At 37.4% G+C, this 20,014-nt stretch overlaps 1 pseudogene; it reads right to left on the reverse strand.

Moving 5' to 3' along the window:
- Window positions 1-13,505: 13,505 nt before the first annotated feature.
- On the reverse strand, window positions 13,506-17,139 carry LOC101992125 (annotated as a pseudogene).
- Between the last annotated feature and the right edge of the window lie 2,875 nt (window positions 17,140-20,014).

A 20,014-nucleotide genomic window follows, 5' to 3' on the forward strand; every position in this document is an offset into this window, starting at 1 on the left:
TATGGTTAAACAGGTGTTTCTGTGGTAGGATGAAGCATCCTTTGAATATACGCCCAAGAATGGTTTAGGTGGATTTTGAGGTAGACCTATTCCCATCTTCCTGAAGAACTGTCACACTGCTTTCCACGGTGGCTATACAAGTTGCACTCCCACTGGCTCTGGAGATGTGTTCTGCTTTTGTTCTACATCCTTATCAGCATGAGTTGGCACTAATTTTTACTGATCTTAGTCCTTCTGACTGATGTAAAATAAAATCTCAATGAGGAACCAAAGCTACAGAGAAATCCTGTCTCGAAAAAACCAAAAAAAAAAAAAAATTCAATGTACTTTTGATGTTCATTTCCCCGATAGCTAAGAAAGTTGAACACTTCATTGTTTCTCAGCCATTTGTGTTTTTGGCTTTGAGAATTCTCTATTTAGATCTGTACACCATATTTAAGTGGTTATTTGGGTTTTTTTTGATATCTAGATTTTTTTATCATTTAGATATTTTGGAGATTAGCCCTCCATTGGATGTGTAGTTGGAAACAATCTTTTCCTATTTTATAACCTGCTCCTTTCTCCAACTGATGGTGTTTTTTTGCCAGACAGAACTTTTTCAGTTTCATGAGGTCCTATTTATTAATTGCTGCTAACATCTTTCTGTTAAGAAAGCCTTTTGAGGTGCCAAAGAGTTCAAGGCTATTCACGACTTAATCTTCTATCAGGTTCAGTGTATCTGGCCTTATGTTGAACCTTTGATCCATTTGAAGTTGAGCTTTGTACAGGGTGATAAGTATGTATTTATTTGCCTTCTTCTATATGCAGACGTTCAGTTTGCCAAGTTGCATTTGTTGAATATCCTGTCCCTTTTTTATTGTGTGTTCCTAGCTTGTTTAACAAAAATTAGGTGTCCATAAGATTGTGAACTTACATCTGGCTGTTTAATTTGATGCCATTGACCAATGTGTAGGCTTTTGTGACAATACCAAGGTATTTTTGATGCCTTAGCTCTGTAATATAACTTGAAATAGGGAGCCGTGATACCTTTTGACATTCTTTTATTTTTTTTGTTATCCTGTTTGAATGTGTGTGTTTTCAGATAAAGCTGAAAATTGTCCACTCACATTCTATGAATAATTGTGTTGGAATTTTCATGGGGATTGCATTAGATTTACAGATTGTTTGTAGGATAGCCATTTTAATATGTTAATCTTCCTAATCTGTGGGCATGGGAGATCTTTCTGTCCTCTGATATCTTCTTCAGTTTCTTCCTTCAATATCTTAAACTTTCTATCACGCAAGTCTTTCACTTGTTTGGTTAGAGTTACCTCAAGATAGTTTACCTTTTTTAGACCTGTGTGAAATACTACTTTGAATGTAATTAAGACTGTTCTTTCCCTGGTTTCTTTCTTGGTTTGTTTATCAATTGTATATAGGAGGGCTACTGATTTTTATGAATTAATTTTGTATGTAGCTATTTTTTCTGAAAGTACCTATCAGCTATAAGAGTTTCCAGATAGAAATTTTGGAGTCATTTTGTATACTATTTTATTATCTGTAAATAAAGATACTTTGATGTTTTCCCCCTTCCTAATTGTATCCCCCTTGATTTCCTTCAATTGTCTTTTTCCTCCAACTAAGATTTCAAGTACTATAATGACTATGTATGAGATGAGTGGACAATCTTGACTCCTTCCTGATTTTGATAGAAGTGTTTGAGTTTTTATCAACTTTAGTTGATGCTGTATACATGGGCCTTTATTATGCATAGGTATGCCCCTTGTATCCATAATTTCTTCAGGACTTTAATCATGAAGGGGTTTTGGATTTTGTCAAAGGCTTTTTTTTACATCTAATAAGATGATCATGTGGTTTTTGTCTTTCAGTTTGCTTATATGGTGGATTATTTTTATCAAATTTTATATGTTGAACCACTCATGAATCTTTGGGATGGAGCCTATTTGATTACAGTGGATGATCTTTTTGATTTGCTCTTGGATTTGGTTTGCAAATATTTGATTAAAAATTTTGCATCTATGTTCATAAGGGAAATTAGTATTTCCTTTCTTTGCAGGATCTTTTGCTATTAGTGTAGCAGAGTACCTCATAAAACTAATTGGGCAATGTTTCTGTTGTGTTTATTTTGTGGAATAATTTGAGGAATATTGGCATTGGTTCTTTTTTGAAAGTCTAGCAGAATTCTGCAATAAAATCATCTGGAACAGGGCTCTTTTTTTTCTCCTTTGGTAGAAACTAATTACTGTTTCTATTCCACTAGGGGATATAGCTTATCTAATGTTGATTTAACTTTAGTAAGTGGTATATATCAAAGAAATCATTCATTTTAAAATATTTTATAGTTTGTTGGAGTATAGATTTTTAAAGTATGTCCTTATGATTCTCTAGATTTCCTTCATGTCTGTTGTTATATCATCCATTTCATTTCTAATTGTATTAATTTGGATCTTCTCTCTCTGCCTTTTAGTTAATTTGGATAAGGATTGGTCAGTCTTATTGATTCCCTCAAAGAAAAAACTCTTCCTTTCATTGATTCTTTATATCTTATTTGTTGGCATTTCTATTTGATAGATTTCACCCAAAAGTTTGATTATGCCTTGCTATCTCATCCTTCATTTTGGTCTAGAGCTGTCAGATGTGCTGTTAAACTACTTGTATGAAATCTCTCTGATTTTTTTTTCAGTTTTCTTTTTTTATACTTTTTATTGATATATATATTTCTCTACTCCCCTCCTTTTCTCCACCTCCTCTTCTGGCCTCTTCCATGATCCTCACACTCCCAATTTACTCAGGAGATCTTGTCTTTTTCTACTTCCCATGTATATTAGATCCATGTATGTCTCTTTTAGGGTCCTCTTTGTTGTCTAGGTTCTCTGGGATTATGAATTGTAGGCTGGTTTTCTTTGCTTTATGTCTAAAGCCACCTATGAGTGAGTAGATATTATATTTTTCTTTCTGGGTTACCTCACTTAATATAATGTTTTCAAAATCCATCCATTTGTCCTCAAATTTCAAGATGTCATTATTATTTTATTTATTTTTTGCTAAGTAGTACTCCATTGTGAAAATATACTACATCTTCTTTATTCATTCTTTAGCTGAGGGAAATTTAGGTTGTTTCCAGGTTCTGGTTATGAAAAATAATGCTGCTATAAACACAGTTGAGCATATATCCTTGTGGTATGATTGAGCACCCTTTGGGTATATACCCAAAAGTGATATTGCTGGGATGTTTCCAAATTTTCTGAAAATTGACATACTGATTTCCAAAGTGGCTGTACCAGTTTGCACTCCCACCAGCAATGCAGGAGTGTTCCCTTTACCTCACATCCTCTCCAGCATAAGTTGTCATCAGTGTTTTTGATCTTAGCCATTCTTACAGGTGTAAGATGGAGTCTCAGAGTTGTTTTGATTTGCATTTCTCTGATGGCTAAGGATGTTAAACATTTCCTTAAGTGTCTTTCAGCCATTTTATATTCCTTTGTTGAGAGTTCTCTGTTTAGGTCTGTACCGCATATTTTAAATTGGATTATATGTTCTGTTGATGACTAATTTCTTGAATTCTTTGTATATCTTAGAGATCAACTCTCTATCTGATGTGGGGTTGGTGAGGATCTTTTCCTGTTCTGTAGGCTGCCATTTTGTCTTGCTGACTGTGTTTTTTTCCTTTATAGAAGCTTTAGTTCCAGAACATCCCATTTATTGTTTCTCTCAGTGTCTGTGCTACTGGGGTTATATTTAAGAAGTTGTCTTTTTTGTTCATGTAATTCCCACTTTCTTTTCTATGACGTCAGTGGGGTTGGTTCTATGTTAAGGTCTTGATCCATTTAGACTTGAGTATTATGCATGGCAATAGATATGAATCTATTTTCATTCTTCTACATGTTGATATCCAGTTATGCAGCATCATTTGTTAAATATGCTTTATTTTTTCCATTTTGTATTTTTTTGTTTCTTTGTCAAAAATCAGATTTTTGTAGATATATGGATTGATATCTGGATTTTCGATCCAGTTCCATTGGTACTTCTGTCTGTTTTTATGCCAATACAAGGCTATTTTCAGTGCTGTAGCTCTGTAGAGTTTGAAGTCAGGGATTGTGATGCTCCAGAAGTTCCTTTATTATACAGGTTTTTTTTTGGTTTATCCTAGGTTTTTTGCTTTTCCAGATGAAGTTGAATATTGTTCTTTTGAGGCCTATGAAGAATTTTGCTTGAATTTTGATGGGCATTGCATTGAGTCTGTAGATTGCTTTTTGGTAAGATTGCCATTTTTACTATGTTAATTCTACCTACCCAAGACCATGGGAGATCTTTCCATTTCTGATGTCATCTTCAATTTCTTTCTTCAAAGGCTTAAAGTTCATGCTCTACAGGTCTTTTATTTGTTTGATTAGAGATAGCCCAAGATATTTTATGTTATTTGTGGCTATTGTGAAAGGTGATGTTTTCCTGATTTCTTTCTCAAGCCATTTATCATCTGTGTAAAGGAGTTAATCTTGTGTCCTGCTACATTACTGATGGTGTTTATGAGTTATAGAAGTTCCTGGTAGAATTTTTGGGGTCACTTAGGTAATCTATGACATCTTTAGCAAAAAGTGAGAGTTTGACTTCTTCTTTTCTGATTTGTATCCCCTTGATCTCCTTTTGTTGTCTTATTGCTCTCGCTAGAACCTCAAGAACTATACTGAATAGATACAGTCAGAATGGATGACCTTGTCTTGTTCCTGATTTCAGTGGGATCACTTTGAGATTTTCTTCATTTAGCTTGATGTTGACTGTTGGCTTGCTGTATATTGCCTTTATTGTGTTTAGGTATGTTCCTTGTATCCCTACTCTCTCCGGACTTTTATCATGAAGGGATGTTGTATTTTGTCAAAGGCTTTTTCAGCATCAAATGAGATGATCATATGATTTTCTTTTTTAGTTTGTTGGTATAGTCCATTACATTGACAGATTTTCATATGTTGAACCATCCCCGCATCTCTGTAATGAAGCCTACTAGGTCATGGTAGATCATTTTTCTGATATGTTCTTGGATTTGGTTTGCCAGTATTTTATTGAATATTTTTGCATCAATGTTCATGAGGGAGACTGGACTATAATCCTCTTTCTTAGTAATGTCTTCATGTAGTTTGGGTATCAGGGTAATTGTAGTCTCATAAAAAGAGTTTGGTCATTTTCCTTCTGTTTCTGTTTTGTGGAATAATTTAAGGAGTATTGGTATTATTTATTAGTTCTTCTTTGAAAATCTTGTAGAATTCTGCACTGAAACCATCTGATTCTGGACTTTTTTTGTTTGTGAGACTTTTGATGACTCTATTTCTTGAGCAATTAAAGGTCTATTTAATTTGCTTATCTGGTCTTGATTTAATTTTGGTAAGAGATATTTATCCAGAAAATTGCCTATTTTCTTTAAGTTTTCCAATTTTGTGGAGTATAGGTTTTCAATGTATGACCTGATGATTTTCTGGATTTCCTCCATGTCTGTTGTTATGTCCCCCTTTTCATTCCTGATTTTGTTAATTTGGATATTCTCTCTCTCTCTTTCTCTCTCTCTCTCTCTCTCTCTCTCTCTCTCTCTCTCTCTCTCTCTCTCTCTCTAGTTCCGATAAAGGTTTGTCTATTTTGTTGTTTTTCTCAAAGAACCAACTCTTGGTCTCATTGATTCTTGCTATTGTTTTCTTTGTTTCTATTTTGTGGATTTCAACTCCTGATTTATTTCCTGCCTTCTCATTCTCCTAGGTGAGTTTGCTTCTTTTTGTTCTAAAGTTTTCAAATGTTCTTTTAACTCACTAGTGTGAAATTTTTCCAATTTCTTATGTAGGCATTTAGTGCTATGAACTTTCTCCTCTTAACACGGCTTTCATTGTGTCCCATAAATTTGTGTGCATTGTATGGTCATTTTTTAGGAAGTCATTAATTTCTTCCTTTATTTATTCCTGACTCATTGGTGATTCAAGTTTAATTTCCATGAGTCTGTGTGCTTTCTAAAATAAGTGTTGCTATTGAATTATAATTTTAAGCCATGGTGATCCAACAAGATACATGGAATTATTCCAATTTTTATTTTATCTGTTGAGGTTTACTTTGTTACCTAGTATGTGGTCAGTTTTTGAGAAGGTCCCATTAGGTGTTGAGAAGAAGGTATATTCTTTTATGTTTGATATAACATTCTACAGATGTCTATTAAGTCCATTCAAGTCATAAAATCTGTGATTTCCCTTATTTCTCTGTTAAGTTTCTATCTGATAGATTTGTATCTTTTGATTGATTTTAGTTTGAGGTCTATTTTGTTAGATATTAGGATAGCTACACCAGCTTGTTTCTTAGGTTCATTTGATTGGAAAAATTTTCCCAACCCTTTACTCTGAGGTGTTAAGGTGTTATCTGTCTTTGAGGTTGAGGTGTATTTCTTGTATGCAGCAGAAGGATGGATTCTGTTTTTGTATTCAATCTGTTTGCCTGTGTCTTTTTTTATAGGTGAGTTGAGTCCATTTATATTATGGGATATTAATTAGCAGTGATTGCTAGTTTCTGTTATTTTAGTTTTTGTTGGTGGTGATGTTATTATGTGCATTTTTCCCTTGGGATTTGCTGCTGCGAGATCATCTATTGCCTGTGTTTTTGTGGGTATAGCTAACTTTTGTGGGTTGAAGTTTTCCTTCTAGCACTTTGTGTAGGGCTGGGTTTGTATTTAGGTATTGGCTAAATATGGTTCTGTCATGGAATACCTATGGTGATTGAAAGTTTTGCTAGGTATAGTAGTCTAGGCTGGCATCTGTGGTCTCTTAATGTTTACATAATGCTTGACTAGGACCTTCTGGTTTTCATTGAGAAGTCAAGTGTATTTCTGATAGGTCTGTCTTTATATGTTACTTGACATTTTTCCTTTGCAGCTCTTAATATTTTTTCTTTATTCTGTATGTTTAGTGTTTTGATTATTATGTGGCAAGGACGTTTTTTTTTGGTGTTTTGTAAGCTTCTTGTGGAGTCATATTTATATCTTTAGGTGAGAAAAGTTTTCTTCTATGATTTAGTTTAAATATTTTCTGTGCTTTAGAGATGGACTTCTTCTCCTATCTCTATTATTCTTAGATTTTCTCTTTTCATAGTGTCTCATATTTCCTGAATAGTTTGTGTTTAGCTTCTGTTGGATTTAACATTTTCTTTGACTGATGAGTCTAATTCCTCTATTGTATCTTCAGTGCTTGAGATTCTCTCTTCCATCTCTTCTGTCCTGCTGTTTATGCTTGCACTTGTGGTTCCTGATCTTTTTTTCATATTTTCTGTTTCCAGAATTCCCTCAGTTTGTGTTTTCTTTATTGTCTCTATTCTGGTATTCACGTCTTTAATAATTTCTTTCACTTGTTTGATTGCTTTTTGGTTTTCTTTAAGGAAATTTGCTGGGTTTTTTTCCATTTTTCGTTTGTCTTTTTCTCCATTTATTTGAAAGAAATTTTCATTTCTTCTTTAAGATCCTCAAACACTTTCCTACAGTTACTTTTTTAGGTCATTTTCTTTTGTTTCCTCTGTATTGGCATGTTTAAGTCTTATTGTTTTAGAGCAACTAGTTTTTTGTTGGTGTCATGTTGCTCTTCGTGGTGTTGAGTGTGTTCTGACTTGTCTGTTCATCTTTTCCTCTGAATGGTGTAGTTGGGGTTGTGTCTCTGGTGATCCCTCTTCCAGGCACCAGTGGATCAAAGCTCAGATGGTTGTTCCTTGTGGTGGAGTTGGGACCATGGTTCCAGTCCAGCTGGAGGTCATTCGGTGTTCCTGGTGGTCACTCAGGACTCTCAGAGGTCACACTGCAATCCCTGCCATTGGTCAGATCTGCTTCCATGGAGGTTGCTTGCTTGGACCTGTTCCTGCCGAGGTTTTGGTCTGCATCCGCAGGTGTCCCTATCTCAGGCATGCATCCGCAGAGCTTGGTGGCTTGGGCCTGGGCTTGCAGATGTTGTTCCCTAGGTCCTGGTCCTATGGGGGTTGCTGGCTGGGGCATGCTCCTGCAGAGGTTGCTGGCTGGGATGTGCTCCTGCAGAGGTTGTTCCCTAGGTCCTGGTCCTGTGGAGGTTGCTGGCTGGGGCATGCTCCTGCAGAGGTCTCTGGCTTGGGCCTGCTCCCACAGCTATCCCTGACTTGGGCCTGTTCCTGTAGAGGTTGCTGCCCTGGGCCTGGTCCTGCCAAGGTTGCTCACTTGGGCCTGCTCCCGTAGAGGTTGCTGGCTAGGGTCTGGTCCCACAGAAGTTGCTGACTCAGACCTACCCCCTTGGACGTCACTCCCTTGTACCTGCTCCAGCAGAGGTCACTGACTTAGGCCTGGTCCCATGGAGGTCACTGGCTTGGACCTGCTTCCACAGGAACAGTCCTGCAGAAGATGTCTCCAATTTTTATGTAGGTATTTAGTGCTATGAACTCGGCTCTAAGACCCACCCTCATTGTGTCCATCAGGTTGGGTTTGCTGTGCATTCACTTTCATTTAATTGTAGAAAGTCTTTAAGTTCTTTTCTAATCCTTAGCTTGACCCATTTTTAATTCAGTGAACAGTTGTTCAATTTCCATGATTTCATAAGCTTTCTGTTGTTTCTACTGTTGTTGATATCCAAATTTAATCTGTAGTGGTCTTATAAGATACATGGAGTTATTTCAATTTTCTTGACTCTGTAGAGAATTGCTTTGTGTCCAAGTATGAGGTTAGTTTTGATGAAAGTTTTATGAGTCACTGAGAAGAAGGAATATTCTTTTGTGTTTGGGTGAAATGTTCTTTAAATATCAGTTATAGACATTTGGTTTAAAACACCATCTAGCTCCAGCATTTCTGTTTAGTTTTTGTCTGGATGACCTGTCTATCAGTGAGTATGAGGTATTGAGGTCTCCCAGTATCAGTGATTATATGAGGGTCAATCTGTGATTTAAGTTATAGTAGGGTTTCTTTTATAAAAGTGGGTACATTTATGTTTGGGGCATAGATGTTAAGATTGAAATGTCATCTTGGTGAAATTTTTTTCTTTGATGAGTATCTCTTGCCCTATCCCCTTTAATTAGTTTTGTTTTCAAGTCTACTTTGTCTACTAAAATGGCTATGCCAGCATGCTTCTTAGGTCTATTTGCTCAGAATATCTTCCATTCTTTTACTCTGAGATGATGTCTATATTTGATATTAAGCTGTGTTTCTTGAGTGCAAACAAAGAATGGATCTTATTTTTGCTTCCATTCTGTTAGTATGCATCATTTTATTAGGGAATTGAGACTACTGATGTTGAGAGATGTCAATGAGCAGTGTTTCTTGATTCCTGTCGTTTTGTTCTTGTTGTTGTTGTTGTTGGTGGTGGTGATGGTATGTTTGTGTGTATATATTTCCCCTCTTTTGATTTGCTGAGCTAAGATTATTTATTGCTGTGTTTTCTTGGTTGTAGTTAAGCTCTTTAGGTTGGAGTTTTCTTTCTAGTATCTTCTGTAGGGCTGCATTTGTAGATAGATATTGCTTAAATTTGGTTTTATTAAAGAATGTCTTATTTTCTCCATCTATTGTGAGTAAAAATTTTTGCTGGGTATAGTAGTCTGGGCTGGCACCTGTGGTCTCTTAGGGTTTGTAGACCTCCTGGCTTTGGGCATCTCCATTGAGAAGTAAGGTGTTACTCTAATAAGTATGGCTTCATGTATTACTTAGTCATATTCATTTATAGCTTTTAATATTCTTTCTTTGTTCTGTACATCTGGTATTTTTATTATTATAGACTGTGGGATTTTTTTTTCTGGTGCAGTCATTTTGGCATTCTGTAATTTTCTTTTATCTTGATAGGCACCTCCTTCTTTAAGTGAGGGAAATTTTTTCCCATGATTTTGTTGAAAATAAAATCATTTCTTTTGACCTGGGTTTCTTCTCATTCTATTTCTATTATTCATAGATTTGGTCTTTTATTAATGCCCCAGATTTCCTGGATGTTTTGTGCTAAGAAGATTTTTAGATTTAATGTTTTCTTTTATAGAGGTATCCATTTCTTCTTTTGAGTCTTCAGTGCCTGTGCTTCTCTCTTCCATCTCTTCTGTTTGGTTGATGTGGCTTCCTTAGGGGTTCCTGTTCAAGTTCCTATTTTTTTTTCATTTCCAGACTTCCTTCCCTTTGGGTTTTCTTTATTGCTTCTATTTTCACTTTCTTATTTTGAATTGTTTTATTTATTTTTTCTATTCTATGCTTGTATTTACATAGATTTCTTTAAGGGATTTATTCATTTCCTCTTTAAGAATCACTATCATATTCATAAATGTTGTATTAAGGCCTTTGTATTGTATTTCAGTTATGTTGGAGTACACAGGGCCTATTGTGGTAGGTTCCTGGGTTCCAGCAGAGCCATACTTTCCTGGATGTTGTCAATTGTGTTTGTGCACTGGCATCTGGTCATCTGGCTTTGGGAAGATTGTAAGTCTAGGTACTGATATTGCTGATGGGGGAGAGCCTTCTGTTTTGTGTTACTTTCATTGGTTAAATAAAGAGACTGCCTTGGCCTTTTAATAGGACAGAAAATTAGGTAGGTGGAGTAGACAGAACAGAATGCTCGGAGAAAGAAGCCAAGTCAGGCAGTTGCCATGATTCTCCCACTCCAGACAGACTCAGGTTAAGATTTTTCCTGGTAAGCCAGCTCGTGGTGCTATACAGAATATTAGAAATTGGTTAGATCAATATGTAAGAGCTAGTCAATAAGAGGTTAAAACTAATGGGCCAAGCAGTGTTTAAAAGAATACAGTTTCCATGTAGTTTTTGGGGGGCATAAGCTAGCCATGCAGGCAGCCGGGTGCCAGGAACATAGCCCATCACTCCTTATCACTACATATTGCTCTTGTCTTTGTTGGATGGGTGTTTTGTTCCTTGGTTTCTCTTGCGCTCCCTATTGTTAAGAGGGTGTGATGGCTTGTGGTATTTGGTAGGAAATACTTCTGGGCTCCTAGTAGGTATAGACACAGGGAGCTTGGTGTGGGACAATTGTCTGTGTTCTGTCAATTATGTTTTAAATAATGCTGATTGGCCAGCAGCCAGGAAGGAAGTATAGGTGGGACAACCAGAAAGGAAGTGGAGACAGGTCAACGAGAACAGGAGAACTCTTGGAAGAAGGAAGCCCACTCCTTCGCAATCCTGTCCAGACACAGAAGAATCAAGATGTGACTATGCTGCTGAAAAAGGTACTGAGCCATGTGGCTAACACAGATAAAAATAATGGGCTAATGTAAGTTCTAAGTATTAATAAGAAGCCTGAGCCAATGGGCCAATCAGTTTATAATTAATGTAGACCTCTGTGTGATTTCTTTGGGACTTAACGACTCTGAGAACTTGGCAGGACAGAAACCTCAGACAATAGGAGCTCCTGGTAAAATGTGTTTCTAGGCATGGGGAGCTGACCCTTAGGAATGGGGGTGGCCTAGAAGGGGAGATATGAGGGCATCCGAGGAAAGTAAGAAAGTAGTATGTTCTGCTAGGATCTGCTTAGTCCTCTGGTAATGGGGGCAGAGGTTAAGGAGAGGTCATTAACAGGCAATCTGTTACAGAACTGGAGAAGAGACTGAGGGATTGTATATGCAGGAAAGCAGGGAGAGTGGATATCTGAAGTTCACCTAATTACTTTTCTGGCCTACTTGCTTCTTTGTCAGGCTTGGCTGGTGACTTCCTAGAAAATAATTGCTGGAGTTTGGGGCTGGGATAACAGGATAAGTGGAGAGGAAGGCTGGAGAGGAAGATCTGTGTTATCCACTGGAGATGGGGGCAGAGAAGAGGGGAGGTCACAGCAGGTGGTGTGCTACAGATCTGAGGCAGGGACTGGAGGATTGTGTTTGGAGGAGAGGAAGGAGGTGAAGTTCTGCAGCCAACTTACCCACTTTCCTGGCTGGAGTCTATTTGATAATTCGTGATGCTGCTGCATGACAATGATTGCAAGACAAAGGACAAGATAAATTCTTGTCCTAAATAGCTCTTACAGATTCCAGGAAAATGTAAGCATTTTATCCACTATAAGTTTTTGTTCATATATGCTAGATATTCATAAAACTTTCAAAAACATTCAAAAACGTTCCTCACAAGCAAATCATTTTCATTCTATGTTTATAAAGGGGAAGAGAAGTACTTTATAATTTCTGAATAAAAAGAAGAACAAAGAGCCAAACAATGCACTTCAAGTGTTTTTATGAATAGAACAGCATTCTCCTCCCAGACATAATTAGGTGAAAAACATATATTCATCTAATTTCTTTGAATTGTTCCTGCTAACAATCTTCTAAATTGAAGCTCCTTACACCTAAACTTCTTTTATTACATTAATTTCTAGGTTTTTTTTTCAGTGTTAAAAATTATATCCATTTGATCCAAAGTTGGAATCCAAAGCTTTCCAGAAAATATAACCCATAAAACTCTGAGTGACTGAGCCCTCTCTACAGCCCGAAAGAGTCCCTGGCAAAACCGACAGTGGTACTGCGGGAGTGGCCTGCGTGGAAGTTAGCATTGCCACTGTGTTAGAGCCGGACCCGAAATGGCATTTATTAGTGACCAAAAGTAGAAATTCCGAAGACTGAGACTAGAATACAATGCAAAGCAATATCCAATTTTCCTTAGGAGAATGTAAAAACAATTGGACTCAGCTACAAGTCTTTAAAGACCTGAAACAGAAAAAATAAATCCACATGATTCTCTTATACTGAAAACTACAGGCACCTAATAACTTTATACTTCATTAGAACTCGGTAGTGACATTCAATTGTATTTTAATAAATGAAGACTCTGAAGATCTGAGAGTAAACCAGTCCCACTGGTCAGCCTGTAGGTTATGATAATACACACCTTTAATCCCAGTAGCCACACTAGTTGCCATAGGAATCGGGTGGTGCATGCCTTTAATCACAGTGGTACACGCCTTTACCCAGCCCTAGAGAGGATTCTAAAATAGGAGAAAACAGCTCTCAGTCACTGCGTCATTCTGAGATTCCTGGAGGCAGGATCACCACTTTCAGACTGAGGTCGAGGTAAGAGCCAGTGGCTGACTGTTTTGCTTTTCAGGTCTTCAGGTTGGACCCTAATTTCTGACCCTGAGCTTTTATTAATTGTGCTTCAGAACTACATAGAACATGTAACCCAGTGTCCTTCATCCCAAAAGTGAAGTTTCAGAGTAGTCTATTGACATCATATTACCCCAACCATTTATTTTTTTCTTAAGTCTAACTAACACAGTATAAGCAGGCATCTATTGCTACATAAAATTAGCATACAAACAACAACAACAGAAAAAAAACCTAGTTACTAAAAAGAATGAAGAGGTTTGTGCTACTAGATAAGAATGTCTTCCAATGGCACAAGAAGGATGAGTTCTTCTGCCTTTCTTTCCATCGTAAGTTGTTTATTGTAAGAATTTACAAACATCTTGCTGTCTTTATAATTCCATGGATCAAGTTTCTCACAAAGGCAGCAATCATTCGAAATCAGCTTTTCTCCCCTTCCTTACATCTTGTATAAGGTTGCAACTTGATATTCATTCATCCACAGCAGTGACCCCAGAAACTGTTTCAATCACCTCTGGTGATAGCCTGACGGGCTGACTGTGTGTCGACGTCACTTTGTCAATCATATCAGAGGCCTTCATCCTGGCTATCTGCTCACTGATGGTGGACTCCTTCAGGGAGTAGTAGATGATGTTGGCCAGACTGTACTCCTGGTAATTCTGTATGTATCACATCAGCATCGATGTCATCATAAACACTCACGCTCCCAGCAGGTACAGTGGTAATGAGAGCAAAGATGGGCTTCTCTACTGTCTTATGGGAGATAACGGACTTGAACTGATTAAAAGTGATAAAACCTTTATCAAACTCATATCTATAATTTAAAAATTCAAGAGCAATAATCCATGTATTTCCAAAAGTAGGGCCTTTCGTCCGATGTCTTTGAATAGCATCAAAAATGGGTCAGAGTGAGTCCTACGAAATATGCAACTGATTTTTTTTTTAAATAATTCCAACTAGTATAACCTCTTCCCAGTAGCTGTGAGGCTTGCCACCTCATTTTCCATCTGCTTAGCCAATGAGGAATGAATAGCGCCACAAAACCTTTCATCTGAGGACACACCAGTAAGCGGATGTTTCCTCTCGTCCTCAGGTCCCTTCACATCAGCCTTCTCATTCAAAGTAGAGGAGCCTGTTCCCACTCAGCCTGGGCATACTTTATAGCTGTCCCCATATTCATAGACTTGGCAGTTTCTGGATGTCTTTGATTGACTTTGGTCTCTTGGAAATGCCTTTCAAAATTACCGTTTTGAACTTGGATCCATTGTGGCTGCATGGCATAGGCCCACAGCCACACAACTCTCTCCACAAGAATGTGGTGAAATCTTGAAGGACAGCAGGACTCAGCTGGGACAATGCAAATGTTGAAGTTACTCCATCTTCTAACACCAGAATCATCTGGGAGGCAAAGATTTCTTCACTAACATGTCTGTTCCCTGAGCTGGGAAGGCTCCAGGCTGAGTTTATGAATGAGATTGCTTACTTTTTGGTAACTTGGACTTCCTCATGACATAGTGGCCTGGGACTGTTGGACAGGTGGATTTCTTAATTTTTATTCTTTTTTTCCCCTTTTACTTGGTTGAGTTTAGAAATGACTAAGGAATTTGAAAATCTCACTTCTGGATTGGATATGAGGATATTCATTTTCTAAGATGATTAAATGATGAAGCTCCTGTCTTAACCAGCAGTCTGTCTGTTGATGGATTTAAAGTTTTATGAAACCATGGATTGGGTTTCTATGGTGTGCCTATGAGGGTCCATCTGGCCCTGGCCTCTTCCTATTATTCCTCTTAGCCTTGTGACTGACATGAGGTTCCTTTATGTCCTTCTTTCACAATGTTTCTCCTTTGCTCCATAGAATAGCCAATGGAGCCAGTGAGCACACATTTAGGCCTCAGAAACCATGACCCCAAATGAGTCTTCTCTCCTTTGCACTGTTTCTCTTATGTATTTGACAAGGAAGAAAATCATGACTAACAATGTGAAGAGTAAATACTCTACAAGCTGCATAATTTCCCCTAATCTATCCTGGGTGCAAGACAAAGTCACTTCTGCAACATCTGAGATTTTTTTTTAAAAAAAATGTACCATTGAGGCTATCCTATGGCTGAGAGTGGGCAACTGGACTCTGTCCTTAAAGGGAAGCGTATCAACAGAATTAAAAACATGACTAGTTTATCTAAATAATTGCCTTTTCTCCCTCATTCTTGTAGAAAGAAGTTCTGTCCCATCTGGACCTGAAGGTGTTCAGTCCAAAAGAAACACACAGATGCTTATATTAATTATAAACTGTTTGGCCTAATTAGCTCAGGCTTATTATTAACTAGCTCTTATAACATAAATTAACCCATAATTCTTGTCTATATTTAACCATATGACTTGGTACCTTTTCTCAGTGAAACATTCTCATTTTGATTCCTCTATGTCTGGGTGGTGACTGTGTCTCTGTTTTGCCTCTTCCAAAAATTCTCTTTGTCTGATCATCCTGCCTATGCTCTCTGCCTGGCTACTGACCAATCAGCATTTTATTAAACTAATGTGAGTGACAAATCTTCAGTTTACAAAAGCCTTATCCCACAGCACATTCTAGTCTCAGTGGATGGCAGAGTAGAATATTAAGATGGTCTCACTTTTCTAGGATGGTGTCATCCAGTTGGTCTTCATTCTGAATTAATGTTCCCATAGCACTTGAATAAGTCTTTTGCAAATACAGTACCTGAGCCAGTCAGGAGTTGGTAGAAGAGGTGATTAATAAAATCATATTCACCTCTTCAAATTAGTAAGAAAATATTTTCTAGAAAGTTTCATTTCAGTCTCAAAATACACACCAAATAGACAAGTTTTATTCTGTACAAGTGTGTGCTTCAACAAAAGTCAAATGAGCTTCCTCTCAGGAAATCCTATGAGAAATATTGAACATCCTGGAACTTCCAAACATTTCAAATGTCTTTCCCTAGTACCATTTCACAACTTCCATTTTTTCCCCTAAGTAGTTGACATTGTTTTCCTCTTTTGTTGTAAAAACTAACTTTTCCATTTTCTATGATGGATTTCAATAAGAATTTGATAACAAAGCAAAATATGATACAAAACACATTTATACAACACATCAACCCTGGCTTCTCTGGGGCTGAAAGAGAGCAAAGTAAGTTATGAGCCATGGAAAGCAGTCCTTTGAAATAGTTCTTTCAAAGGACCTTACATGGGGTAGTATTTTCCAGAATTCACTTTTCAAATAAGAACTTTGATGTTGTTAAAAAATATTTGAATTTATTTAAAAATAAAGGGTATATTTTCCAAGATGATGTCAGATCCAAGTAAAGAAGCTGTATATATGCTATCTGTTCAGTTGCAATTCTCATTACTGTCCGCTGAATTAAATTAACATTTTATAAGGAAGAAAGAGCGATTTGGAGGAAATATCAAAAATGATGAAACTTCTTTTGACTTGTAAATCAGATAGCCTTCTTAAGATTATTTAAAGCATGAAGTCTGTAGTAAAGCTAAAGTATATGTAATTGCTCTCCATTTTTCATTTCATTTAAAAATGAGTTTTTACTGTGTTTGATTGATGGAAGCAATCATGTGACAGAGATGCAGAGACAGGAAAATATATACATATTAACGGGAAATACACTTTTGTGAAGCAAGGAGACTTGTTATTATTTATGTGTTTTCAATGGCTCTACAAATCTTTGTAGACTTAACTCTAAAAAGTGTTCTATGCCTTGAGGAACTATTCACAGATGACCCCTCTTCCTCTGAGCATGTACAGTATCTTCCCATAGCTCCTAAGTGCCAAGATACGATGGTCCAAGAAGTAAGAGAAACTTGTTCCAATATTTGCGGTCCCCATTGTCACCTTCTGCATTAGCACATCACCTTCTCCACGCTGAAAGGCACAAACTTTCATCATACTTAGCTTGTAACCCCCCCCCCATCTCTCTTGTATATATCTAAGCAAACCTGATCACAGTAATAAATTGATGGACTTTTTGAAATCATACTTGTTTATATTTACAGAAACAACTGCTGGCAGTTGCCAGGCCCTGTACCAGTGCTGACATCCACAATGGACAGAGACTTCTTTCTGTAGTGAGCCATGGTTAATACAGAGACTCACGGCTATTCAAAATGCTGAAAACAAATAAGTGTTGAGTATTTGGCACAAAATAAGACAACTGTGTTACCCGTTCCTTGGGAGAGAGCATCACAAAAACAAGAAGTGACGAGATAGTAAGAGGATGGAGTGAAGCCTCACAAAAAGCTGTTTTCTAGATATGACATGGCCAGTATTCTCATGAACACACAGCAGCTGTCGCTACTTGTGTACACACACACACACACACACACACACACACACACACAAGACATGAAAGGGTGATGAGGAGGGATACTTGACCAAAAAAAGGGGATCGGTAAGAGTAGAAGAGGGGTAAGAAGGTAACAATGGTGAACGCTTTCACAATGAGGTCTACACATACAGAATTGATGGAAACTAAATTTAGGAAGCATTTGTCGTAGAAATGAATTAAATTATTCATGAGCAATGTGCACAACTCATTGTTACCATAGTCACAATAATAGTTAAGTCTTTGTATCGATCACTGCAAACAGATCAGATGTTGTGATTTGTATCTGGGTTTTTTTTTTGTAGAAAAATTAGAATTCTCACATACCCATGGAAAGATATATATATATATATACACACACACACACATATACGCGTGTGAGAACCAAAGGTCTGTCATTAAAATCATTTGCAGCTCCATCTCCTAGCTAAGTGAGTCCTCTCAGCCTATTGGTATGTATCCCATACCGAATTTGATTTGTCTGGGCAACATCCTATTTTACTCTGTTTCATAACTTGCCTTATTCCCTTTGTACATTGTATTTTCTTTTTATATAAAAATCCTTCCCCATTTTCCAGTGGCTGTTTAGCATTTCCTTATAGTGAAGCAGTCTGATTTATTTAACCAATGTTCCCTTTCCAAACATTTAAATGGGTCTTAGTCATCTTTGTTGCTGTTTCCTGCGACATACAAATCTGTAATAAACATTCTCGAAGCCATATTCCTTCATACAATAATGGTTTGATCACTGTGCTTGTTCGGTTATTCTAAGTTTAAAAAGTCAGAGCAGACATTAAAGAACCATAGTTTGAGGAATATTTCTATATGACAAGAACCAAAGACCTTATGAAATGAGGGGAGGACGGCATAAGGAGTGTTTGCTTGTTTGTTTTACTGTTACTAAGGCTAGCCCAGCATCCCTGAAAAACACACTGAGTACCGAAACCAATCTATTCCAACGACTCATATGGCCAGGCTTGGCAGAAAGAATGCATCTTTTGAAGAAGCTATGACTGGGGAATACAGTGATCTCAGAAGGCTCCGCAGAAGCTGAGTTCCCGTCTGCCTTTTTTGGCAATAAAATCAAATCCTAGCTGCCACCGTCATTAACTCACACCTGATATGTCTTCTACGTCCAGTTCTCTCTGAACATCTGTCAGACTGTTCCTTTTTACACACTCAAGGATGTTATGTAATCTGTGAATATATACCCATATGTTTCATATTTAAAATGTAAATTTCATAATTGGGTCAAAAATTCTCCAATCTTTCTGAACCAAACAAAACACATTTATCTGATTAACATAATCACAAAATTATGTTTTGTTTGCAGAAACATTCACGGCTACAGTCAAATGAGTTTGGTTTCCTTTTCTTCTGCTGATGGTATCTTTCTAATGAAGAATGTTCGAGGAAGCAAAAAAGCGGAATTGGCAAACACACATTAATTATTATTCCACCAGAAACTGAGTTTATTCTAGAGATGCTCCGAGGTTCTCAGGATTCGCTCACCAGCACCTGCAGACCATCATTTTCTGGACCATGTCTACTTCCTGTTTCCGTTGAAATAATCGTGGTTTCATCTCATGGTTGGCTGTGTTTCACAGTTGGCAAAATGCTGCAACACGTAAAGGTCTCTCAACTGTCGTGAACTGGAAAACATGCAAACTTTGATTTCACTAACTCCCTGATCCACCCCCTTCCCCCGCACCCCAAAAATGATTGTCAGTAAAACTGTGAACACTTGGGACAGAAGAACAATTGAACATAAACTTTAAAAAGTGTATCGTGTTTCCTTGTTTCCGCCTTCTCCTTTTCTTTCTAAATCCAGAGGGATGGGGGTAAGCCCACGAAATGCAAGGATGATGTTCTCTTTGGCTGAAGAAAGCACAGCTGCGTAGAAGCTGGCGAGTGCTGTGGCGATACTTTGAAACTGCTGTTATTACAGCTCCTCAAGAGAAAAGTGTATTTCTGAATAAAGCATTCATTATAGTTAAAATGCACAAACATATGTATCTCTGCCAATACCAAAATCAATATTAACTATAAAATCAGTTGACTTAGGGCCTATAACAAGCTGGGAAGAGAACTCAACTGGTGCGGTACCTGCCATACAAACATGGGGGTCTGGATTGGATCCCCAGCACCTGTGTTAGAAAGCTAGGCATGGTGACACCAGCTTGTAAAGCGAGCTAGTTGGTGAGTTCCAGAGCAGTGAGAGACCCTGTCTCAAAAAAAAATATCTGGACAGCATATTGAGAAACTGTATGTATGAGGTTGATCTCTGGTCTCCACATACACTCACACGTGAATACACATTCAGACTCATGCACACACATATGCACCTGCACACTTACATGTTAACATGTGTATGAACATGCATACGCACACAAAATAGTTTTTTAACGGGTGGATTTCTGCTTCCCTCCAATCCATTGATCACTGCTCTCTCCAGTCCTCCTTACTATTACATAAAGATTCCAGTTTTAGGAAAGGGGAGTAATGGAGTACCCTCCAGTAATAGCCAGGGAAACAACCACCTTAAGAACAACTGGGTTGGTATCTTTTTTTTTTATTTTTTATGTTTTATTTTTTATTTATTTATTTATTTATTTATTTATTTATTT

The sequence above is a fragment of the Microtus ochrogaster genome, chromosome 16 (assembly GCF_000317375.1).
Source record: "Microtus ochrogaster isolate Prairie Vole_2 chromosome 16, MicOch1.0, whole genome shotgun sequence".
Lineage (NCBI taxonomy): Eukaryota > Metazoa > Chordata > Mammalia > Rodentia > Cricetidae > Microtus > Microtus ochrogaster.